Genomic DNA, 27,253 nt, shown 5'->3' with positions numbered 1-27,253 from the left:
CAAAAATCTTCAATACAGAAAAGGTTGTTACAAGGAGGCGGGAGAAAAAATGTTCTCTTTAACCTCTGAGGATAGGACAAGAAGCAACGGGTTTAAATTGCAGCAAGGGTGATTTATATGTTGGACATTAGAAAAAACTTCCTGTCAGGGTAGTTAAGCACTGGAATAAATTGCCTAGGGAGGTTGTGGAATCTCCATCATTGGAGGTTTTTAAGAGCAGGTTAGACAAACACCTGTCAGGGATGGTGTAGATAATACTTTGTCCTGCCTTGAGTGCAGAGGACTGGACTAGAAGTCTTCTCAGGGTCCTTGCCAGTCCTGCGAGTCTGTTAAGTTAGTGAAATGATTTCTACCCAACCCACATTCATGGCCTATGGATCGGGCCGTAGGGAACGAGGAGCAACTCTACCACATTGGGTGCTCAGTGGCTGGTAGTGGTGAACAGGTAAATATATTAGGCTATTCTAAGTAACGGGACAGAGAACAACAGGGGTAGTGCATAAGTCTCTGGTATGACAGCCTCACAACTAACAATACATTCATTTTGGGGCCATGGGTATCAAAGGACTGTGGGGAGATGGACAGGTCCAGAGAAAATGCAGCTAAACGGATGGCAGGCATGAGGCTGCCATACAGGAAGAGGTATAAAAAACTAGAACTGGTCAGTTGAGGACAAAAGAAGAGTAAGATGAAACAGGAGAGAAGTACATAACCCAGCAAATGGTATACAAGGTTCAGTCCTGCTCCCAGTGACCGCAATGGTCTAGGCTCAAGCCCACAAAGAGAATGAATCAGACATGAACGGAAATTTAGAATCAGTGGGAGAGAGGCTCAGCCTGCATTAATCGACGTAGCTCCAGTGAGGACAGTGAAGTTACTCCAGTTCATGCCAGCTGAGGATCAGACCCAATAAAGGAATTACTTCTGTATGCAAAGTAAAATAAACTGTGGTTCTCTGCTGGTTGACACTGGAGGTTAGTAACTAATTACATGTTGTGTTGAAAAACTGCCTAGGCTAACAGATTAGGCTTCAGTGTATATATACACATTAGCTATGGGGTGACAAGAACTAACCCCACTGCTTGTCAAATTACTGTAGTAAGTCTGTATACAACTACAGAGTATTAGAAAATGAACTGTCAGACAAGATTATCGGTACATATTTCCACTGTGGATCCTAAACGTTTAGAACAATATGTTTAAAAATCTGGACTGCTGAATAACATCATAAAATTAAAAAGCTTCTGAACAAGGCATAATTGAAAGGGAAGAGGAGCTGGGGGAAGAGAGAGATTCTTGTCTCTCCCTATACTCCCAGCTGAGCACAAGCACATACAGTACCATTTGGGAGGCAACTTTATATGCTCTTAGTAGTAGATTAATGAGTGTAATTACCTAGCATTGTGGCTGTGAATGCTGCAAAAACTGTAATTTATAGTGTGCTGTAAAGTTCTAATGTGTTTTTATGTCCATAAGCTGCTTAACCATAATCTAATGCATTTGTACACGAATACCCTTCTAAGTGGCTCTCAGCTAAGCAGTGGGCACAAGTCCCTCTGCCTGTGTGCGCCTGCTTTGCATCTTGACACAGCAGCCGTTCATATTGGGCATCTAAGGGGAAACAGCTGCTAAATTATACAACTAATTTCACATACAGCAACAAGAATTTTCTTCTTTACTAGTGGGAGTAGCTCTTAGCTGGCAAAGAGCTGCAGAGCCTGTATCAAACACAGCTCCAAGGTCTATCTTGGACTCAAGGCAAAAGTTATCTGAACACACAGCATTGTCAGTGAACATTCACAGGGGATTGACTCAAACCAAACCCTTCACTTCTATAACTTTTCAGCTGCTATGTTCAGAATGGTGCTAGTGAGCTGCTAGCAAGATACCTTGTGGTCCCTTGATATCGTCTCTGCTAGCAGGAAGATGCTTGGGACTTGTAGTCAGGACTCCAGAGTTCTATTCTTGCTTTTGCCACCGACTCGCTTGGGCAAATTACTTAACTTATTTATGCCTCTGCTTAACAATCTGTAAAATGGGACTAATATGTGCCTATTTCACAGGGATTACATGAGGCTTAATTAAACGTTTGGAAAGTGCTTTCAAATCCCCTGGGGAAACGCACTGTATAAATGCAAAGTACTATTACGGTTACACTGCTTTTATTTCTAGGGCAGTTAAATATTAATGGATTAGGTTTAAAGAGCAGCGGTCAACAGCCTTCCTGAATAGTAAGTTTCCTAGCTAAAAGGCAAAGAGTCTAGTAACAAGAAAAAAAACAAACATCTCTTTCTGGCGCTCTCATAAGCAACCTGATACAGCAGTTAGGGCTAAATATTTGAATACATATTAAAATTAGACAGAGGAATCAGATCCCCAAGTACATCAGCCCTAAAAGCTATCAATTCAGCGTAAGAACACAATGCCATTACATCACCATACCACCCAGTACGTACATCATGGAGTACTAAAAAACCTCATTCAGGATAAATTAGTATCATAGCTAATAAATAAGTAATGCTTTTTCTAGTTAAAAATGTACCACTTTGCAGAGATCACAGCATGAATGATGTGATTTGGATTCAATTAAAAGCTCCATCCCGTCTGAAGGAACATCTTGGTGTCCTCTTAGTGAGAGTGTTGTGGCTTTTTGTATTCAGAATGTGTTGGATTTTAAATGAGTGTCTACTGTGATGCAGCAACGGGAATGAGATCTGCGTAACTGCTTAGAGGCTTAAAAAAAAAAAAAAAACAGCCTCAAACCTGTCCAAGTAAGAAAACAGAAAACTGGACTTGTGACTCCAGGCTGTATGCACTGAATGAGTTTGAACTAGTTTATAACAGATCACTGCTTATTTGCTTTTTTAAGCTGTTTTGTTGCTTGCTCTCAACCCAGTACAATTTTGTAGCTTTACTAGAGACTTTCAATTCTTTTCTTAGACTGGGAGCTCCCCATGCCGGGGACGACACCATCATGTGTTTCTAAAGCAGCTGCCACCGTGCAGGCCCAAATTCTGACTAGCACCTCTGAGCACTACCGTAATACTAGTTACATCCCCGGCCAAAAAGTATGTTAAAAGAAAGTTAAGGTTACAAAATCAAGCACTCAGAAGTGAGAAAATCCCAGGCTGAAGGTTGCCTATGCAACCTAGCCCCCAGTGTGCACATTATGATACGGTCTTTAATTACATGGTCAACTCTTCTCTGAGCCATCCATAACAATAGTGAACAATAGTCATAACTGAGGGCTGGTCTACACTAAGGGGAAAAATCGATATAAGATACGCAACTTCAGCTACGTGAATAACGACGCTGGAATCTTATCTTATATTTATATCGAACCTCACCGCCCTCACATGTCGGGATCGATGTCCGCTCTCCATATCGACGCGCCCGCCACCGGCGGGGGGTGGAGTTCGATCGAGAAGAGCGGCGTTCGATATATATATATAGATGATGAGACGAATATAATCGATCCTCGAAAAAAATCGCTACCGACGCCCCGCGGGTAGTGTAGACGTAGCCTGAGATGTGCAAAACTTGGGTAATGAAGTGCAAATGGGCAAGACAATTGTGCTTTCTTTCATTTCGTTATGTACATCTAAAAACACAATGCCATTCAGGAGCTGAAGGCTGCTGGCCTTTCTCCCCAGCTGTGGAAAGGCTGACACCATACCCAGTCAGAATCGATCCTTTTTTCATAGGCCTTCAGCTTTATTTCTTCCACATAACAATCTGTCAGACAAATTCTACATCAATTGCTCCTTTCCTCTCTGCTAGAATCTTCTGCCAATCTATTTCTTACAGGGTTTCATTCTAGTGACCACATGCCCAAGAGCCATATCCTCCTCCAGGACCTCCCAGAGGAGCCAGTCTGGTCCTGTAGCTCTCCCCCAATGGGCTTCCTGCCAGAACCTCCCTAGCTGTTCTCTACTCCAACTGAGCCGCTTCCTGGGTTTTATAATCACCTGGTCCCTCACTGATCACCCTCCACTAGGACAAAGCCATCAATGAAGCTGGGACCAGTTTCCCTTGAAGAGCAGCCACCCTGTGTCAGCAGCATTTTTTTCCTTTTCTTTACTTTGCTCCAAACTAAGTCCCAGGAAGATTTCAAAACAGTGTTGTATTGAAAAGTTAGGCATTCCGATACCCCGGTGATCAGACTGATTGAAACACCCTGATTAGATTACATTAGATAGGAAGTTGGTGATTTTCACATTAAAAAAACGCAATTATGTGTAAAGCATAAATGGGTAAAACGCTACAAGTTCATGGACTATTTGCAGGACAAACCCTACTGGAGTTCTCCACCATCTCTGGGTGGTATCACAGTTCTTTTAACATGCTTTGGTATACCATGGACCGTGTTCAGGAGCCAGCAAGGTCACCCATAACTATGTCAGCTGATTGCTTTTTGTACTGTGTTAAGGACACCGAAAAGAGGGGGCAAACCAAAGTCCTTGAGGCTTTCAAATAATCATAGTAATGCCTAGCACTGTATACAAGTGCCCTTCATCAATAGATATCAAAGCACTGTACAAATGCTACAGATGGGTAAACTGAGGTAGAGTGGTGAAGTGACTTGCCCAAGGTCTCCAGGTAGGCCCATGAGAGAGCTGGAAATAGAAACCAGCTCTCCTGAATCCCAGCCCAGCATTCTATCCATTAGGCAACACTGCCACCCTAATACCCCTTTGCATTGTTACAGCATCCACTATCTGAGGATCTCAAACTGCTGTACAAACGAATTAATTCTCTCAAACCTCATGGAGTTGATAAGCATCATTTCCCCCATTCTTATGGATAGAAGTACCGGTAATTAAGGTACAGAGAGGTTAAAAGACTTTCCCATGTCACACAGGAAGTCAGCGGCATACCCCGACCTATTGGTTCACATTCCTGTGCCTTAACGCAAGATCACCCTTTTCCACTCCTGTTGTCCCCTATGGTACAGTGTTCACTTTCTCACTTCATTTTTATGCTCTGTTCATCAGGTCAGATCATTTGCTATCAGTCCTGTCTACCCAGACTTTCAGACTTTACACATGTAAAAAAAAAAAATCAATTTTTCAAAGCCTTAATCCTTCTGCATAAGATGAGTTAGCCATCAATACCTGCTGCTTTCACAACACTAAGCTTCCAGAGCAAATATCCCCAAGGAGCTATCTTCTCAGCTCCCTGCAAAAGGCTGGACCCATGCAACCATTTTCAAGGTGACCTGCATAATTATCTTCCACGCTTGCATCCTAGCTTTCAGAGTTGCTACCAATACTGGCCTGATCCAATGCCCATTTCCATGGCAGATCCAACATTAAGATGTCCATTGGCTTGAACAGCCATTGGAACAGCCTTCACATGAACAAGCACTTGTTTTAAATAGTAAGAAATTAAGCAACAATATGCACACACAACCCAGGATAGCCCATCCTTTATAACCAGGGTGGTGCCATCCAACTCAAAGCCAAGAAACAACCAGAAGTTAGCATGGCATGAGGGGGTCTGAATGCTGGGAAGTACATAAAAGGCTTGTCAACTTCCCTGAGCTACCTTAAAAGGCCTGTTCCAAAATTCAGTAAACTCAATGTAAAGTCTCCCACTGATTTACAGGTGTATAAAATCTACCAATCAGTCCATATTCGATACTAGTGAACCTGTGTGCTAGGGGATTCGGAAAGGTACATTACTTTGGGCAACATTTTATAAAATTTTATTTTAGGAGCTATTTTAAACCCATTTTACAATATTAAAATTATGAAGGCTTTCATTATTTCATTTCTTTAGTGCAAACTCTACTGCTCTGGATGAAATTTTCATGATGGATAAAATCCCAACTTCATATCCTTTTAAGTGCAATTTCTGCAGCTGCAAAATCTTCCCCTGCAAAATAAATAAGCGTTTGTGCCTCTAAATCAATGCAGGTCCAAAAATGTGGACAAAAGTTTATGACTGCAGTTTGCCTCTTGGCAAGAAGGACATTGTCCTTTTGAGAATTTCTACCATAATCTATTCTCCGCCACTAAAATAAACAGTTAACTCCTAACCTTGTCCTTCTACCATACAAAGCAGCATTACAATTAGAACACACACCTGTGTAACTCAGCACTAGTAAATCATCCCTTTTTTCCTTAAAGTTTAGAGAAATATACTGTATAAATTTACCACTATTACATTATTATCCATCTTTCCTAATTTTGTTTTTAAATTGTAATCGAGAGCGAAATGGCTTGCCAGCTTTGAGAGTCATTTCTCACTCCTTTGCCAGCTGATTGCTTTCAGAATAGAAATGTTGGCTTGAGTCTGTATCCTGCGAACAGCCTGACTGGCTGTAATGATGATATACCTATGTGACTGTACCAGGCCACCTGTTCTCAGCCTCCTAGGAAGCTTTACAAATAAATAAAAAGCTTCCAATATTTTCTCCACATAAACTGCAGGCCATCCATCAAGTTGTTTACATCACACTGAGATATGTGCGCCTTTATCATTAGAAGAGCTGTCTACAGAAATGGAACAAACACGCTGGAATAATAAATCTCTCCTTTTAAAAAGGCTTCACGGTTCCCATTATTTCGTTAACAGGAAACCCACCCACCAGCATCCCAAACTGTGACCATTAAAGGACATAATGCAAACAGGCAAAGATCGGAGATGCACAAAGTTTCTAAATCCATCCAAGATACTCAAGGAAGAACTCGATAGGGGCCACGGATGTGGTGTTTTGTCTGGTTGCAAACGTGTCATTCCACAGACCCCTCTCAAGGCTAGAGAGCTAGTGGCAAGTTTCTGAACCACCTCTGAGCCTGCCCTGTCTTGCTCAGCTGTGCCACAAACTGTTCTTAGAGAGAGAGAAGTAACCAGAGTTTAGAAACCTTAGTTTCCAGCTTTTAATGATCTTCCCTAGGGGAAGAAACATAACATACCTGCTATGACATTTGTTCAGTTTTTACGTATGTGCACTTAATAGGATATTGGTCTTTTCTAGCTGTCAGGTGACTTTGTCAAAGCATCAGAAAGTCCTTTCTCCTCCCTGGTTTGGGATCTCAGAGGTTCCACCAAGCATTGTGTTCTCTGAGGCACTATCGTTAGAGTTACCCTGTTTTTCTCCTCCCCTCCATCCCCGGGAAGATGGTCTCAACTGCAGAAGCAATGAAATATGTCTGCTAGCAGAGGGGAAATACTTGTCTCCTATATCATTATAAGAGTCTGCAGCATGCATGTGATGGAAACCTCTTTATTAAGCCATAAACCTGAATGCATTCTGCAGCATATCTGTCAAGGATCCAAAAAGGTGGAGATTAAAACCACACTAGCAAAAAACCCATGTCTCACTCTTGCTGGAGAGTTCTTAGTTCTCTTATTGTTCTAGGAGGCAGGCAGACTTCCTCCCTTTTCCTTAGGTGCCAGGTTAAGAGAGGGGGGGATTAACCCACTTCATAAGTAGGCTGAGCAGAATTCTGACATTGGCCCTGCAAACCTGAAGCAAGCCTGGCTTCTAATCTCCAATATCTTACTCAGCTTCCTTTTCCAGTTTCTATAGCACAGTTGCAAGGGAAAGGCGCTCCCGGATTGCAACCATGCAGTCGTCGTTGCAAGTGCAGATTGTCCCTAAAGGATAATACACCTGCCACGGTGCCATGATTAAAACCGGTTACCCTTAGGAGTTTAGGAGATAGGAACTCCAGTACATTTATTGTGTGGCCCTCATTCTGATGTTCCCCAAAGGAAGGAGTGGAGGCTAGAAGAGGTGGAGAGCCTCAAAGAGAAGTCCCTCTGGAAGTTGTACAAAAGGACAGAGGGAAGTGAAGGGATGAAGGTAGTACATGCTCCACCTGCACCAGTTCTGAGAAGCAGAGTTGCCAACTTTCTGATCGCACAAAACGGAACACTCCTTTCCTACCACTTCTCCGAGGCCCCGTCCCCCGCTCGCTCTCCCCCACCCTCACACACTTTCACCAGGCTGGAGCAGGGGGTACGGCCAGGGGGTGATGGCTCTGGCTAGGGATGAGGGGTTTGGGAGGGGGTACAAAGTCTAGGCTGGGGGTATGGGCTCCAGGTGGAGCCAGAAATGAGGGGTTCAGGGTGCAGAAGAGGGCTCCAGCTGGAGCTACAGGCTCTGGGGTGGGACTGGGGATAAATGGTTTGGGGTGCAGGAGAGGGCTCTGGGCTGAGGCAGGGGGTTAGGGTGTGGGGGGGAGTGGGGTACCATCTGCGGGAGGGGACTCTGGGCTGGGGATGGAAGTTGGGATGTGGGGTCCCGGCGGCGCTTACCATGGCTCCCAGGAAGTGGCCGCCAGGTCCTTGCGGCCCCTGGACGCATGGGCGGCCAGTGAGGCTCTGTGCGCAGCCCTCACAGCTCCCATTGGTTGCTGTTCCCGGCCAATGGGAGCTGCTTAGCCAGCACTCAGGGTAGGTGCAGCGCATGGAGCCTCCCTGGCCACTCGGGCGCCTAGGGGCCTCAGGGAGCCGCCAGCCACTTCCAGAAGCTGCACAGAGCTAGGGCAGGCGGGGAGCCTGCCTTAGCCCCAGGTCTCCGCTGCGCCGGCAACCGGACTTTTAACCGCCAAGTCTGCGGTGTCGTCTGGAGCCGTCAGGGTCCCTTTGCGACTGGGCATTCTGACCGAAAACCAGACACCTGGCAACCCTCCTGAAAGGGTCTCTCAACACCTGGAAAGATCTACGGTGAAAACGCTTCCAAGGCGAGGAAGACAACAACCCACTCAAGTGAGTAGGGTAAAACCTTGACAAAAATCCAGTATCTAAATCATTGTTCATTGGCTTTGAACCCCACATTCCCATTTATTCTGATCAATAATGAGAGCCAGAATTAGTTGTTTCAAACCCTCTTTACTGATCATTTTTATCCATGAAAGGAGGTTCATATTCTCTAATTTATCACAGTGCCAACAACTATCAAATAATCTTGAAAAAAAATGTTGGATTAACAACAGTTAAAAGCAAAAATTTAAAACTAAACAGAGGCACTGCAGAAGCTGGGTCAAATATTCATTCTCAGCTTTACGTGTTCCACTACAAGAATGTCAGATAAAGGCAGATTAGAACTGTTGAAGGAAAATCGGCAGCCAAAAGAGTTCGGGGGGACGGGAGGGGTGTCTCAGATGAAATCAAAGTGGAACAGAACTGAATCTTGTGGTTCCATATGGTTTCCCCTCTGCTGCAACCCATTCTGAGCTCTAAACACGAAAACTGAAATCTGCCAAGTTTTGAGCACAGGACTCTGCAACAATAGCTGTATTTTGAAGCCTGTGCCCTGAGACACCCAAAAGCTTATCGCTTCAACACAAAGCTTCCAACGCCTGGATTCCATCATGGTAGGATTTCTGCTGTTGTTTTTGCCACTGAATGTGAATATAAATTACTTCCTGGCTTTATTGCCGGTTTCAAATATAATATACCAACTGCTCAAGAGACTGAAAGGGCAGTTGCAAGATCACTCTGTTGACCAAAAAAATAAATAAAAAAACATTAAGAAGTGCTTATAAAACTCCACGGATTTGAGATTTCTGACAGGTGTGTCACTGGCAAGGGCTGGAAAAGGGATAGAGTGGAGGGGAGAGACCATTGAATGATGGGAGAGGGGTGGGGAAAAATGTACTTCCCCATTTCAATTCCCTTCCCCTGTCAAAAGTACGTTGCCTCCTTTTCTCCTGTGCAATGAAAGAATTCATGTCCTGGTACATAATACCAAGATTCAAAGGATCTTGTGTTCCTCTCTCAAATCTGTTTCTATGGTGCTGATAAGTCCAAACATCACAAGTGTCAACAAAATACAAGACAACAATGAGGATGGAGCTTTATGTGCAAATGTTTTTCCTTGTCTTATATGTATATCAACATTTACCTTCCCTCTGACTGCAGATATTTGATAAGTGTGAGAGACAGAGAACAGAGGCAATGGAAAAGAGATAATTCACCATTTATGGAAACTGTAACAGATGGTCAAATTGTATTTTCCACATCATTTATTATACAAAGGTGAATGAAACAATTAGTCAAGAATTATCCTGCCACCTTTGGGAAAGTAATTATTAATCAGATGCAACAAAGCACTTGCCTATAACTTGTATCTGCAGAAGTACAGACACAGCTTAAGTTTGCATTTACAGGAAAATATGGAACTACATATTGTTCAGGCCAATTTATCAAGCTCTCAGCTAACAGAAATATATTTTATGAAGTTGGTGTTTAAAAGCTCTCCACCACTGTTGTGTAAAGTTATAAATTGCCTGTCTCTAATCTATAGTGCCATAATATTTTGTGGCATCAACATTTTCCTTTCAGGCATATCAGCTCTTCCTTGGATTCAACTGATAGCGACAAACTTAATGTGCTCTTTAAATGATTAAAAAGATTCAAGCTGGATTTAAAATAAGTCTCTGGACTAGTGTCTCTTTTCTGATGTCCTTTTGCACACTACAACAAATCAAATAAGCTCCTTATTTCTCTCTAGTGAGGGATTATTAGGTTTTTATATAAATTTCTCCTTGTTTGGTCTCCCCAGCATCAATACACTGGTGCCCATGTCTCAGCTTCAACTCTCGTTAAAGGAAAAGCCTGCAAATTTGATCAGCCTTAGAGATTTTCCTGAATGAGAGTTTCTAAAGCATCTTCTGCTCTGCTGTAAAAGCATTTGGTTGAGCTGCACAGACATGGTCTACCCAAGAGGTAGGCAATCTATGGCACGTGTGTCAAAGGCAGCACGCGAGCTGATTTTCAGTGGCATTCACACTGCCCAGGTCCTGGCCTCTGGTCTGGGGGGCTCTGCATTTTAATTTAATTTTAAATGAAGCTTCTTAAACATTTTAAAAACATTATTTACTTTACCTACGACAATAGTTTAGTTATATATTATAGACTTATAGAAAGAGACCTTCTAAAACATTAAAATGTATTACTGGCAAGCAAAACCTTAAATTAGAGTGAATAAATGAAGACTCGGCACATCACTTCTGAAAGGTTGCCAACCCCTGGTCTACCCTATATTCCTCCCTTCTCCCGATGCTGGTACCACAATTCGGTTCAAAGATCACCTACTACATCTTAGGCTCTGAATACCGTGACATGTGGCAGACAAAAGGGAAATCAGAAAACTGCATGAAGTGATGCCAATTAGAGTGTGGAGAGTCGCATACAGCTTGGACATACTGAACTTTCAAGGAAGCTCCCAATCTCTGAGGGATGTGCCTTCTCTGATCTATATTGTTTAACCCTTTCCTCTTAAAAATCATGGGCACACTGTCTCACTCACACACTGACTGCCACACTAAGCCAACAGATTTTAGTGAGAAAATAGAGTCAGTCATTCTCATGGGCGGCAGGTGAACCACCGGCTTGGGGAGGCGAACCACCGGCCACCACCACTCCGGGCCCACCCCCTTTCCCTGCCGGAGTCTCTCAGCCCTGCCCCCCACCCTGGCCCCTGAGTGCAGGGTGGGCAGGGCACAGCCCTCCCACCCCCAGTGCCCCCAACCTCCTTCTGCCCCCCAAGCACAGGACAGGCACCCCCAGCGTCTCCAGCCCCCCTGCCGAGCAGCAGTGAAGAGGAGCAGCTGGGCAGGGGCCAAGGATAAGCAGGAGCGGGCTTTGAGAGGAGCGTGGGCAGGGCCATGCCGGGCTGTTTGGGAAGGCATAGCCTTCCCCAGCCTATTGGATGCACCGCCCATGTCCATTGTTTTCCAGCAAGTGAAATAATAAAATAATCCTTTAAAGTAAAGTATCTGACTATTTTCAGTGGCGTGTTGTAGCGATTTTGGTCCCAGGCTATTAGAGAGAAGGTGAGTGAGGTAATATATCTTTTACTGGACCAACTTCTGTGCTGAGAGAGAGACAAGCTTTCAGGCTTACACAGAGCTGAAGGAGAGTGCAAAAGCTTGTCTTTCTCACCAACAGAAGTTGGTCCATAAAGAGACATTACCTCACCCACCTTGCCTTTCTATCTTTAAATGGTGCTGACATACCTCCAGAAACCCTCGATCCCTAGAAACTCAGTGTGGAGACAGGAGAACTGGAAGATCCCTTGAAGTGTGGGGGGAGGCTACCAAGCCATGTCCTCGTCCCTTCCCCCGAGGCCCCACACACAGCTTACTCTTTTTCCAGCCATAAGGGTGAACAATGGGAGGGGGAGAGGTGGAAAGAAGTGTGAGGGAATAGGCCCTGGTCCCCTCCCATTACAGTACCCATGTGGAAGTCCAATGATAGTTGAGGCAGAAATAATTAGTTCCCTGCACAGAAACAGGAACTCACTACTCCCAGAAGGTCAATTCTGTAAGGGAAGTACAAGGAGCATTCGTTTTTAGCACATCCCTAGACTCAGAGAAGCCTTGTTTATGCTTAGGAATAACTCCAATTCAGCCACTGGCAACCAGAGCTGATTCCCAATAATAGACAAGGGCATGCAGAGGTTTGTTCCAACTGAATATTACTTTTAATTTGGGTAAAGCTTCGTTAGCCCAATGGGAGCAAACATCAGCTTGTCTTCATCTTCAGGGGTCAAGGTAGGCCATCAGCACCTGAATTAGGCTATTCCCAAGAGTAGACAAGGTTATAGGCAGAATGAGGTATGCCGAGTAGAGATGTTGATGGCTTGGCCTGCAGAGAAGGTAGAGAAGACACTAAACCCTTGAAGACCACCACCAGGTAACACTCCCACACCTTCACAGGAGATGGAGGAATGGGAAGATAACAGAACATTCAAGGTAAGTCATATCAATATATCTTTATCTGAGCTCTTGGAGTCAGCAAGGCATATTTTCCCCTGACCTGTCCTCACAGAAAAATTAATGAAGCCTCATATTTTACCCTTCACGATGCAGCTACACATCCTGATATAACATCATTACAATCTCGTGTCCTACCGACGGAACCATGAGGACCTTGCACCTGCACAAACATCTTGATGGACAAACATGATGTTTTCAGGGACCTAACACTCTAAATTCAATAGACTAGACCCGATAAGTCTACCCCACTGGATCAATCGCTGCCCGCCAATCAGGTGGGTAATGTAGACATACCCTTAACTGAATGGAAAGGAAGTGTCACCCAGCTACGGATGCTAAAAAAGTCTGAGGAGCCAAGGGAGCTGAGAGAGAGAGATGGACTACAAAAGCACTAGGAAGACTTAAGTGACAAAGCTGCCATAGAGGAGCTTAAGGAGAAGCTTAAAAACACCTCAGAGTGAACAGACAGATCAGCTTAAAGAAGCATTGAGGCAGCAGAAGGTCTAGGGATCTGAGTGGGGAGGAGAAGAGGCTCTGCGGAGGCCAAGGGGAAGGAACAGGGAGCGGAGAAGAGAGATGGAATACAACAGCTCAGAGAGAGGATTGACCCACATATGAGAACCAACACAGAAATGGAGGTCCATCTGGGCTGAATGGAGCTGACAAGTAACATCTAAGTAGCCAGGGGACATGTGAGTGGCTAGCACTGCATACAGAAGGAAAAGGAAAGATATGAGGTAAAGAACCTCATGTCTACAAAAAGGATTGAATACAGGGATTGCTGTAGGAGGACTGACACGTGGTCTGCCTAGCCTGCTATCCTGCCTCCAACAGTGACCAAATGCCAGATGCTTCTGAAGAAGATCTAAATCCCACTAAAATGCAACTGTGCTAGATAATCCCACAGGGGTGAGGGAGAAAAGGCAGACATCTTATTACATCACATGTACTACGTCATGGTCACACATGGATATGATGTGCTAGATACCAATACAAAAGAAGCACAAAAAGATCTGGCATGAACCTCAGCAGGTACAGACTCACTGCGTTTTCATATCTCTCATGAATTTCAGCCCAATTACCATCAGTGGCTCATGTTTCATTTACACACAAGCAGTGTGTTTTCCTCACTCATGTATCATGCAAGATTCCCATTCTTGCGACCCGGGTTCGATTCCTGGGCGGCACATTGAGTTTGTGCTCGCTTCGGCAGCACATATACTAAAATTGGAACTGAAAGATCTGTTTAATGACTCTTCCTCTAAATCTACTGCATGTAAAGGCACAAATCACTCTTTGTATACAAAGTGCCAAGAAGTATTACTAAGATACACCTTTGGAAAAAAAAATACAGCTGAGCACTTCACACCAATATTCATGAAAAACTCTTAACCTTAGGTGACTCAAAGGTCTACTGGACATACACTTATTACCTATGGTAAATGTAAGGGAGTGAACCACCTATGGAATTTGACATTAACACTGTCTCTTCTCCCTCCCCACTCCCACTCCCACCCTTTCAGGATCATTAAGCAGGTTTTCCTCCTTGTAAACACAAAATGGATCCACATGTATTTGCTCACTGGAACTCCTTTCATATTTTACCAGACATGAAAGTACTATGACTAACGCTTTTCCTTTCTAGTGGCTCATGTGTCATGTCCCCAGGAAAAGAATTCGCCTTTGTTAGGAGGAGTGAAACTTGATCTTGTCGTCAACTATGTCACACAACAGACCAGTTGAAGGGAAGATATTTGGTCTAGATCTCTCACATTGCTCTTTGATCTTATCCAGAAACAAAATGGTCATTTTGAACACTCCCCTCTTCCACTCTCAATTCTTATTTCACCACAATATCAGGTTTGGCAAAGTTTCTTCACTGTACTTGTATCCCATCATGTCTAGCCTCAAGGAGGGTTTTAAAACTTGCCACACAGGTGGCGCCAAGGTTCAAAAAAGTTAGCTGTTTGTCCAACTGTGCATGACCTATGCAATAGGAAGAGTGTAATCTGGAGTCTCAGAGAAATGACACAACAGCAGTACTTTTAAACTAGGAGGATCTTTAAAAGCACTTAAAATAAATTAAGCTTCAGTATCATTATTAGCTAGTTATTCCCTCAGTTTGACAAATGGGGAAACAGATTCAGAGATTATAAGTGTCTCCTTGCCAGAGGTCATAGAATATCTAACTGGAAGAGGCAAGAGCCAGGATTAGAAATCCGAAATCCTGACTCCTGTATTCCCCTGCTGTAAACCACATGGCACTTTACATCCCAGGGGAAAAGTAAAGGCTTTTCTTCTTTCCCCCAGGGCCTCAATACAAAGACTATGCCTACACTGCAACCAAAAAAAAAAAAAAAGCCATAGCAACACAACTCAGAGCTTGGACCTACAGAACCAGACTTGCGAGGCTTCCACTTTTTGACTAAAAACAGTAGTGTAGACATTCCTGCCCAGGCTGGAGCTCAGGCTCTGAAACCTGGTGAGGAGATTGGATCCCAGAGGGTGGATCCAGTGGGAACAATTACTCTGCTTGTTTTAGCCCCATACTGTGTGAACCATGCGAGCCTAAATCTGAGACTGGCTGGCATGGACTTTTTTTTTTTAAACAGTGTAAATATACTCCAAGAGAACAGACCATTGATTCAAAAGGGGGCAAAGAGAGTTAAGATAAAGGATTACAAGCTGAATGTGAAAATTTAAAGGTTACCCTATGCTGTGTAGTTTAAGACAGCACTAGGACTGGAGAGTTCATACTGAAGATATGAGGAAGCAAAAGGAATTGGGGATTTTCCCCAGAAAGGGGGAGCTAAAAAACTCTTTCCTGTGATTGACTGGTCTGATCCCACCTCCTCCTAGAGCTATAGAGTAAAGGAGACCCCAGTGCTGGATGGCGAGATGTAGGAAAATGCAGTGGAATGCAACTCAGGAGATCCAGGCTCTGCCACAGATTTCCTCTGTGACCTTGGACAAGCCATGTACTCTCTCTTCATCACTCTTTAAAATGCTGGTAACAGTAGTTCCTGGCTCACCAGGGTGTTATGAGGCTAAATCCATTAGCCTTTATGAGGTGCTCAGATTCTAAGGAGATGAGCGCCACACAAAAAGAGCCCATACAAATCCTGTATAAAAATGGCAGCGCAACAGACCATTATATATGCCCGTACTGAAAAATATACTGAAACTTGAAAGCTACCCTATACAGGAACTACATTTCACTTCCTCACTCCATTTAACCCCATGAAATGAAGAGCACTTTACAATACCATGGCGATTATAAAGTACTACGAACATGGTAACTGGAGATGTGTAAAAATGCAGCATTAAAGAACTCCTTCGAGACAAAGCCCTACATTTTGTGCACCATCTGGTAAAAAAAAAAAAATTATCTCAACCATCAAGCATTTAAACCTAGGTTCTAACTCCAGAAGTCTGCATTTATAAACCCCTGCTGAGGAATATACAGTCCCTAGAAGGGCGGTTTGCAGAAGACAGCATTCAAAATATGCAATTTAAAAAACAAACATAATTAAACATAAGTCATAAATCTCTCAGTTCATTCATGTTCATGAACCCTAAGAATGAAAAATAGAGAGAGGCAGTTAAATGAACTTTTCGTACACCCAATGGGATATTCAAGATACCAGAGAGTCAAACTATTACATACTGTGTATACACCACTACCCCACCATAAAGCTCTTACATCACTAAACGGAACACTATGAAAAGCATTAACCATTTTTTCTTTTTGTTTTTAATCACCGCATCTTAGTTCACCACAGATCCCGTGGCTGCTGAAACGTCTATTCATTTTAACGGAATTGTATCTTAACACATTATTGACATCAGTGCCACCAGCTTCATACAGGATGTAGCCAATACCTTTGACGGCTGTGTCGCTGGTTACTAAGAGCCTATTATAATCAAAGGACTGAGACCTGATAGTGAGGAATATAATTATAAACTGGGATGATCATACCTGTGCTGTGGCAGTGTCTGTTGCAAAGTCCTATTCAGGAGTCTGGATATGATTAGGACATTACATTTCCTACCTTTACCTGTTCTTCACTTTCAGTTAAGCATTCACAATTGAACATCAGAAGAGCCATGACATATTTGTTGGACATTAAAATCTACTACAGAGCTGAGATATTCAGAAGCAGGGATTCATATCAACTAAATCCATCATTAACTGGTTCTCAAAGTGCAGTCTGTGGAGCCCTTCATGGAAGTCTACAGTTTAAACAACCCCATTAGGCTGCTTATTCAATTTGAACATGGGGTATCTTCAGCATTACAAGTGTAAGCTATGCCTATTCAATATGGCACTCTGTCCCCCTCTTGGGGTGGGTAGGTCAACTGGACACTGATGATAAGCCATCTACAGCCTTGGCTAAGAGAGCTGAGCATTTTAGCACAGGCGGGAGAGGTTCGTGCATTAAGATTCTGAGATCCAGGTTCAAACCTTGATGCAGGGAAGATCCACCAAGTGGTGTTGGCATTATACAAGCATGATCTTTGTACCACTTAAGCTGAAGTAGTAACTTCCCAAGCTAGCTGCTGTGGCATATTTTTATCCCCTTAGGCGGATCAGCCACTGCAGATGGGCAAAGACCCATACCAGCATGGTATGGGTTACAGCAGTACAATGAAGCTTTCTGAGAACCAAGTAATGAGGCATTGTCAAGGAGATAAGAAAAATTATGTGTATAGTCCTATGAAATGGTCTGCAGAAGGAAAAAGCTGAGGAACCATTGTATTAGGAGCAGTAACCCACTTCTCTTTCGGGGAATATGGAGTTTGGCTGGCCCTTTTTTTTTTTTAAACCATTACAGTAGCTAGGAGACTTAACTCTGTGCTGGTTCTGTTCCGATAAGTTCTGCCTGTCACAATACACAGCAGTACAATGTAAAAGCAGTTTGTCAATTTGAAAGAGGCACCTACTGTAAATGTCAGCAATTCTTTAAAGGTTAAGTAAGCATCTCGAGAAAGGCCTCCCTGCTCTCGTGTTTTCTCCTAATGTAAAGCTGATAAAGGATTACTAAAAAAAGCTTGCAAGGAGATAAAAGGCTTGCAGGTTGATGCTGAACAATTGAAATGTTCTGTTCCCAGTGTACAGTAGTAAATTACCAATGGCAGATTTAACGTTGTTAATTATCAGAGCAAAGTACTAAAGATTATTTTCTTTTGCTTAATTAATTACCTCATCTAGAGCGGAATGTTAATTCCGATAAATGACTGTTTCTTAACACTACTCAAGCTTTCCTTGGAGTACCTTCTGAAACGTTTGCCCTTACTATATGAATTAGCAAGAACTATCAGGATCCAGAAGCAGGAGTGAATTAAGCAAGGATCTGGGTTCTGAACCCCGATAAAGTTCCATAACAGGCCACAACCTCTGTTGTTGATTTCATTTGAACAGGCCTCAGCTGGAACAGACAAGCTATAGGCAGAAAGTGGTGCCTAAAAAAAAAGGTAGCATTAGCTGAACAGCTGCCTTGAGCTCACAATGAAAAACGTGAACATGGAATGGTCTTTGGAATCTTCGCTTCAGTTCCGACAGTGGCAAAGATGTGCCTCTTACTCACCCAATAGAGAGGAGAGGACAAAAGAATCGCCATCAGAATGAGAGGGAGAAGAACATACCTATGGGTAATGGGCCTTAGTGCTCAGCTGTGAGGAGTATGGAAGGGATGATTGAAGAGATTTGGATGGGGTGTGTGGAATTTGGGATGGGAGTGAGAGAACATAATGAGAAATCACAGAAACACAAGTGGCCAAGGGGAGAATAAGAAGCCACAGAGGCAGATTCCTAAATGCAAATGAAAAAAAAAAAAAGAGAACAAATCAGGGCCGAGGGGGATGTAGGGGTGGGAAGGAGACTTGCTGAAAAAATATCCAGACATTTTAAATTGAACAAAAGGTATACAGAAGAAAGGTAAAAGGGAAAGAGAAACAAGATCAAAGGTGAAGGAGACATCTAAGTTCAGGATTACTTTATAGGAAGTTAGCAAAAAAAGGCTTACACTAAAAGCATAGCCATGGTTGCCATGGAAATGTCAACCAACACCCAAAGCTAAGTAACAGTGTTCAGGAGTTTAATTGGAACAGTAGGGCCTTCCTGTAGCATTTCACCTTTGGACAGAAGTATAACCCACACTGGGTCCATCCTATAAATCCACTGGTCCACTTCACAAACCTTCTACACAATTGGGGCCAGCTGCTCTTCCCAGACTACAAATACCAGAAGATGTTGCAGGTCACTCCTGAGATAAGTGGCAACAGACACAGGAGTGCTGAAACCATTGTTATAGTGCAGGTGCTGATGAGGAAAAACATGTTTCTGGTGTTTGTTACTACTACTTCAAGTCGGGGTGCAGCAGCACCGGCAGTGCCTGCAGTTCCAGGACCACTGGGGGGAGTTGTAGTGGGAGGCAGAGAATACTCATATAGCACTGCTTACACGGCCTGCCTCAAAAAAAGGAAGAGAGGTTACACTGACTGCTTGGTAAAGGCAGGGCACGGCTGTAAATTGATAACTCTGTTCTTCTTGGTCCACATAACATAATGCAGTGAAAAAGTTGGAGAAAAAATTCCAGAAGTGCCAAATGAGAACAGCCTGATCTATACTAGAGGCCTGTAGGTGTATTTTGTGGAAAAAACAAAGGCACATCCCCTCAAACTGTCTAGGTCTTTGGAACAACCAATGAAGAGTCTGCTTGCAGAGACTCCATTCCACAGCCACACCGGTAACTTGACTTTGGGTATTCAGCCAGCATGCTGCTCAAAAAAGAACAATGAGCTTCATTATATATTTCCCAATGGGGTTTCAGTGCCTTAGTTTAAGGTGCTCTCATTTCACCTGGGACCACACAGGGACCAACCTCCTATTTATTATGGGTGTTTCAGTAGTACCTGAGAGCCCCAGTCATGGACCAAGACCTCACTGTGCTTGGTGATGTACAAACGCAGAACAAAAAGTCTATCCACAAACCAATGTACCCAGATGCAGGGATCTCTGTGCATTCCAAATTCTATGTTCAAAATGACAATAAGCAGATGAGTGATAGAAGAAAAGTGCAGCAGCGTAGTCGAATTGAGTGTAAAATCATTCCAGATAGTGAATATTCTCTCTCTCCTGTTTTCACATTCATTGTATTATATAAAAATATTTCCCAAATCCTCTCAATTTCAGTACTGCACTAGGATGTGGTTTGTTTTTCCTTAAACTATCATCTGAAAGCAATTTTGTTCAATTAAAGATCAGAATTCTATTTTAGCCAGAGTAGTGCTTCTGTGCAAAGGAAATGATGTTTTTTCAATAGGCATTCAGATGTCATCCTGCCAAGTGGGCATATTAACAAAAACAAGTAAACAGAAGTGTTGTCTCCACGGTTTTGGTAACAAAAGGTCCAGTTAACCCATCTGAAACAAGAGGACAATGAATACCTAGTTACTTCACAGGGATGTTGGGAAGGTTAACTATGTTAGGGCTAGATTAGGACTACTTCTACCATGGCCACTGTGGAGAAGGGAGCAAGACAAGGATTTCCTCAATGAGGCTATGGATTCACTCTCTTTTTTTTTTAAAGTGTTTATTTATCTCAAGATGGCTACCTTGATGTAAAATCCTAGTGGAGACAAGGTATAAGTAGTTTTTAATCTTGGTGTAGCTAGTTGAAGGGGTATATGGCTGACCTCCACAAACTACATTGAGGTAAAAAACAAATCAACGTCTCATCGTCACTAGCAAAATAGCTTAGTGTAAAAAACACCCTTACCAAAAATCAGTGAAGACATATCTTAGCTCCACCAAATATGCTCCCCCCACTCTGTCACATTCATGCCAGGAGCAAGTGGGCAGAAAGAGGTGAAGAGGGTAGGTGGAACTGGCCTCATGCTGAGTAGTAGTATTGGCTGGGTGCATGGGGAGCTGTCTGCTGCACTCCACAATGACATGTTGCAAATTACTCCCTATCTGGCACAACAGGTGGAACCATGTCTGTAATGGGGCATCTGTGAAGCAAAATATGATGCGCCTATGCCCCATGTCAGGGCTGTTCCAATGGGCACCATCAAGTTGGATATCACCTTAAAGATGACAAGCTCTAGGTCACCTCTATGTATTTGTATTATTGAAAGGGATTACATCCTCCTGGGAGTTTCGTTTACTATCTGGCATAGTAAATGGAAAATATCATGGGTGTATATTTGCCTCTATCGCCCTTAGGTACTGGGAAAAGAAACTTTTTTTTAAAACCAAGTAACCACTCTCACACAGACTAAATACATAGAATCGTAGAATATCAGGGTTGGACGGGACCTGAGGACGTCATCTAGTCCAACCCCCTGCTCAAAGCAGGACCAAACCCCAACTAAATCATCCCAGCCAGGGCTTTGTCAAGCCTGACCTTAAAAACCTCTAAGGAAGGAGATTCCACCACCTCCCTAGGTAACCCATTCCAGTGCTTCACCACCCTCCTAGTGAAAAAGTTTTTCCTAATATCCAACCTAAACCTTCCCCACTGCAACTTGAGACCATTACCTCCTGTTCTGTCATCCGGTACAACTGATAACAGTCTAGATTCATCCTCTTTGGAACCGCCCTTCAGGTTGTTGAAAGCAGCTATCAAATCCCCCCTCATTCTTCTCTTCTGCAGACTAAATAATCCCAGTTCCCTCAGCCTCTCCGCATAAATCATGTGCTCCAGCCCCCTAATCATTTTTGTTGCCCATTTTTGTTACATGCAACAGCCAACAGTCAGCTATACAGCACCCTGATATGCAAAATGGCATCTTTTCAAGGCCATTCTATTTCCAAAATTCAAATCCAATGATCATTTTCAAACAGAAACAAATCCACTAGTGTCCTGGGATTGGAATAGTGTTAATCCATGCAGCAGTGTCAAATAAAGAAATGCATTCTTCTCTGTAATAAGAACACAGGAGACATTCTCCCATTATGTACCTGTTTGCTACTGTGGGGTTATTGCTGAATTAGTGCTCAAAAGAAGTCTAATAAAATTCCTTGAGTAAAAACAGCACCATTCCCACAGTTGTCATGAAAAGGGCTGTCTGTATTGCATAATAAACCCTGTTGTACGAGACTGAGAACCAGAGAATAAAAGTTTGCTCAGACTGAACTATGCATGCAAAAAAATCCGGACTTAGATCATTAATTATTATTTGGCTACATTATTTATTGGGCTTTGAGAGCCATAAAAGTAAAATGTTCTTTTTAATAAAAGCTTTCAAAAATACAGCACATGGTTGATATTTAAATGAAAGAAGGAATTAGAAGAAATAAAAGGTTGTGACAACCTGAGGCAATTTGTGGCCCACTGACTAGAAACACTGCTGGGCTTTGAGAGAGGTCAGGTCAATGGAAAGCGAAGGGCCAAACATTTCTACTGTGCTTGTTTGTTATTTTTGTTAATTATTGGTATTACCGCAGCATCCAGAGGACCCAGCTGATATCAGGGTTTCATAGGTGTTTGTCTAACCTGGCCTTAAAAAAATTCCAGTGATGGAGATTCCGACAACCCCCCCTAAGCAATTTATTTCAGTGCTTAACCACCTTGACAGGAAGATTTTTCCTCATGTCCAGCCTAAATCACCCTTGCTGCAATTTAAGACCATTGCTTCTTGTTCTATCATCAGAGGTTAAAGGGAAGAACTTGTCTCCCTCCTCCTTCTAACAACCTTTTATGTACTTGAAAACTGTTATGTCCCCTCTCAGTCTTCTCTTCTCCAGACTAAACAAACCCAATTTTTTCAGTCTTCCCTTGTAGGTCATGTTTTCTAGACCTTTAATAGTTTTTGTTGCTCTTCTCTGGACTTTCTCCAATTTGTCCACATCTTTCCTGAAATGTGGCACCCAGCACTGGACACAATACTCCACTTGAGGTCAGTGTGGAGCATACTGGAAGAATTACTGCATGTCTTGCTCACAACACTCCTGCTAATACATCCCAGAATTATGTTTGTTTTTTTTGCAACAGTATTACACTGTTGACTCTCATGTAGCTCATACTCCACTATAACCCCCAGTTCCCTTGCCACAGTACTCCTTCCTAGGCAGTCATTTCCCATTGTGTGTGTGATTGTTCCTTCCTTAGTGGAGTACTTGGCATTTGTCCTTATTGAATTTCATACTATTTACTTCAGACCAGTTCTCCAGTTTGTCCAGATCATTTTGAATTATAATCCTCTCCTCCAAAGCACTTGCAATCCTTTCCAGTTTGGTATCGTCCACAAACTTTATAAGGGTACTCTCTACGATATTGAACAAAACCGGACCCAGAACTGATCCCTGCAGGACCCCACTCATCATCCTCTTCCAGCATGACTGTGAACCACTGATAACTAATATCTGGGAGCAATCTTCCAACCAGTTACGCACCCACCTTATAGTAGCTCCATCTAGGTTGAATTTCCGTTTATGAGAAGGTCACGCGAGACAATATCAAAAGCTTTAGTAAAGTCAAGATATACCACATGTACCCCTTCCCCCCTAGCCACAACACTTGTTACTCTGTCAAAGAAAGCAATTAGGTTGGTATGACATGATTTATTCTTGACAAATTCATGCTGATTGTTACTTATCACCTTATTTTCTTCTAGCTGTTTGTAAACTGATTGCTTAATTATTTGCTCCATTATCTTTCTGGATACTGAAGTTAAGCAGACTGGTCTGTAATTCCCTCCGTTGTTCCTATTTCCCTTTTTTATAGATTGGCACTATATTTCCGCCCCCACTACTAGTGTAGTCAACTCCTAAATCGAGTTTACTTCTTTTGAGAGCATGTAATCTCTAACAGTAAACTACCAGTTTATCACACAGCTGACAGCCCTCTAATTCCAGCACTTAATTGCTGGCAACAATGGACTGAACAATAACCAGTTTAAAAGAAAACATGGGTATGTATTATAAAGGACTGAAGGCCAGATGTGCTATATTTAAATTGTTCAGCCAGCCCATCACAATCCAGCCATTGTAATACACATACCCACCGAACTCCACAGAAACTAGGTCAGTAGGTGCCAACAGTTCATCTTCACTAGATCACAAATACAAACCTTGAGGAGTTGTGTTAATTAATATGGTGTTAAAACACAACCTGGCATATTTAATCAAACATTTTGCAAACTCAACAAGTATGGTTAATTTTGGTTTCAGCTCAAGTTTAGGGCCAAAGTTCACGTCAGTTATTTTAATGAAATTGTTTGACTGTACTGAAATCTGAAGAACAGAAAACACTGCAGTCAACTATGACAGCCAGACTGAGTTGAGACTGCCAAATATATGCCTTCCATGGAATTTTTATTCAGGAGATAAGCAGAAACAACTTTCATATCCAAACAGTAGGCCCTGGCCATACCAGAGATCTCCATATTGGGACAAGTTTAACAGAGTTCCCAGAAAAAAATTCTTACAGAAGAGAATATAGTTGTCTATAGCAGCTGACAGAAGTTATGGTATAGTCAGTCAAATGCAGCCAGTTATGATTTTATTGCATAGCAGCATTTGAGCTTAAAGACAACACAATCTTCCTTACATTTGTCTGCAGTCTTGTGGCTTGGAGAATTCTGATGCTCTTACAAGTTGAAGGATTTTAATCAGATTAAAAATACTGTATTTTTTAAAAGATAGGATACAAGACTTTCATATGACAAGTTTTTCAGAATACACATTTCTGGTTACCTAAAAATCACTACCTAGAAAATATACTTCAGTCTTCATACAAGATGTTTTTTTGATTAACAATATGGATCAAGCAGAAAGCATTTGTTACCGATTTCTGTCAGACTCGGGATATATAGTAGTGGGTATCTCAGCTGACTGGAGTAGAATAGGGAAGAGGAAAAAATGTCCTGGATTGAAGTGCATGTAAATAAAAAGAGCTACAACTGCAGCTACTTGAAGTTAATTCTAATCTCATTACATGAAATTACTAAACTATGAAAGTACTGACTACCAGCTAGTTATCTGAAAACATAGTACCATTCCCAGACACTGTTCCTGTTTCTAGGATGTTCTTTGAACTAGAATGGCTGATATTCCACAGATTTATCACTATGAAGTGGTTAATTTTTAGATAATCTCTAGTAATGAATACTTGATAGAGGCAGAATACATGTTCTGGTACAGGAGGTTTACACTGAGTTAACAGATGCTCTAACACATATGGCTGATTAAACTATTCCCTGCTGGCATCTGTGTGGCATCCTTCTTGCCCACTGTGGAATGGGAAGTGAATCACCCAAAATTCTCAGGCCAGAGAAACATCTATATTAAGACCGTATGTCTCTACCCCAGTTCCCTAGGCCTCCAACGGCACTATGGCTCTTTCAGGATCAGTGACCTCACAGGCTCTCAAGAATTCACTGAGTGGAAAGGGACCAGCACAAAATCTAAGTAGGGTTAGGACAAGGCAAAAAATGATGCTGCAAAAAAAAAAAAAAAAAAGACTGGCAGCCCTTGGCTCTGCCTCCCTCACAACCCTGAATCCAGTCCTGAGGAAGCACCTGTAGAGAGTCTTGGAATTGGGATAAACTGGGGCATGCCCAAGCAGCCGGCTCTACCTTCCTTCTGTGGCCCTGACTAACGTGGGTTGCTATTTGCTCACACTCCCAGAGGGAAGCAGGAGAGAGCATTTAGCGCTACCACTTCCTTCTTGGTCGCTCTGACTTGACAGTGCAGTGAGCTTTCATTTAGAGAGCTTCCAGATTTGGCTTTCGGCCATTAATTCTCCTTGGATACCAGACACAGGCCCCCTTTCCCTTTTATACAGGAACCCTGACTATTTAGCCACAAAACTTTACCACATGCTCAGGGATGGAAGGAGCAATATCCTGTGACGGCCACAGCCTGGTACTGCATTCTCCTCCCATTCAGGAAGCCTTTTCCGTGGTGTATTTTTGCTCTGGAATACAGAAAATCATTTAGGAACACACTGTGTCCCCATTTTACTACCCACACTAGAGGAAAGGGCAGATAAGGCCTGCATGCTGAAGCTTTGCTCCTTGCCTACATCTTGACACCAACTCAGGAGAGCCTCACAAGGCAGTCTCAGCAGAAGCCCTTTGTAGAGGGAGATGAATAGCTGGCAAAGCTATTCTGTTGTGAAATGCTGAAGTGGACACACTCTGTAGCATGAAGTACATAACAGACACTTTCTCCCTTTGTATTATTAAGGGAGCCGAATGAAAAAAATATTAAAAATTCTTTTCGGTTTCATTTCGGTCACTGTCTTTATTGCACTACAGATTCATTGCCCTGTTCTTCGAAGAGAAGAGGAGGCACAAAAAGCACACCTGACACTTGGAGACCCGTCACTCAAGCCAAGACCAGCTGAAAGTGCCGTGAACGTTCCTCTGTGGCATTCTTGTCCCAACGGTTTTAATCTATAAACCATAGATTGAGGTTTTTTCCTCTGGAACCACAGCCCACAATATTTTGGCTTAAGTAGAAATCACTCTGTGGAAGTAGGAAACAGTCATTTTAATCCACTTGTATAAATTGGTAGCAGAGGTTGTAAAGGATGGCTGGATACCATCAGCAAGCCAGTCAAACCACATACAAAGCACATGAAGAATGACTCAAGCTAATCAGGAACATTTAACTATCCTTTCATAAAGTCTCTTTGGGCTTTGGACATTGCAACCTGCTAATACTGGACTGGTATATGATAAAGCTCTGTTTATAGCACGCTAGACCAAAAGCTTGAAGTTGTTTCAGGGCACCAGTGTGCTAACTGCAAGCCTGATTATTGTAGCGAGTCTCCTGCTCGACTTCAGTGGAGGCATTTTGGATTTAAATGACTCAGGGTCTAGTTCTTCAGAGAGAAAAAAAAACCTTCATTCAGCCTGATCCTGTACCAGTGAAGTCAATGGGAGTTTTGACACATTTCCAGTGGGAGCAAGATCAAAATCCATGAGAGATTTTCACTTTAAATCTTACCTCCCCTTCCAAGTTATATTATTTTTTAATGCAACCTTCGTGGTGAAGTTGACTTTTTGTTTTGCTTTTTAAAGGTCCTGATTCAGCAAAGCGCAAGCCAGCCTGTGCTTAAAATCCATTGTCTCCAACAGGACTCATGCACATGCTTAAGTGTGTGACTGAATTTGGGCCTAACTTGGGTTTTGATTAATATTAAACTTTTAAGAACAAGTATCTGTCAGTGCTGGGAACAGACCCTGAAGTTTGATTCCCAAGGCCTTCTTTCCACTCACTTTAATGGCTTTTGGATTAGTCCCCCAATGTCCTGAACTACCTATCAGACAATATTTCCTTCCATAAAAATGCTTCAGAGATTGGGAAAACTAGTTACATTAGATGCGACTCAGATCACAGACATTTAGAAAATGCAAACCTTGCATGGAAATAGCCTTTAGGAGCTGAAGAGAGTCCCTTAAGACAGATGATAAAGCACAAACCGAAGTATTAACATCAGTTTCCAAAGGGCAATATTAACCTCATTGGGCTTACTACTTTTATTTTTTTAATTAAACCA

At 42.7% G+C, this 27,253-nt stretch overlaps 1 protein-coding gene and 1 long non-coding RNA gene across 16 annotated transcripts in view; one reads left to right on the top strand and one right to left on the bottom strand.

Annotated features, from left to right (window-relative positions):
• Positions 1-27,253, bottom strand: part of AUTS2 (activator of transcription and developmental regulator AUTS2) — a 1,174,081-nt gene that overhangs the window by 700,337 nt on the left and 446,491 nt on the right. The window lies entirely within an intron of this gene.
• On the top strand, positions 18,303-27,131 carry LOC120387275. The gene is made up of 3 exons (XR_005590092.1): positions 18,303-18,389; positions 20,728-20,849; positions 26,007-27,131. It is a non-coding gene; the product is annotated as an uncharacterized LOC120387275 (long non-coding RNA).

The sequence above is a fragment of the Mauremys reevesii genome, linkage group 20 (genome assembly GCF_016161935.1).
Source record: "Mauremys reevesii isolate NIE-2019 linkage group 20, ASM1616193v1, whole genome shotgun sequence".
Lineage (NCBI taxonomy): Eukaryota > Metazoa > Chordata > Testudines > Geoemydidae > Mauremys > Mauremys reevesii.
The sequence above is the reverse complement of the archived record's forward strand: the minus strand, read 5'-3'. Positions and strand labels throughout refer to the sequence as shown.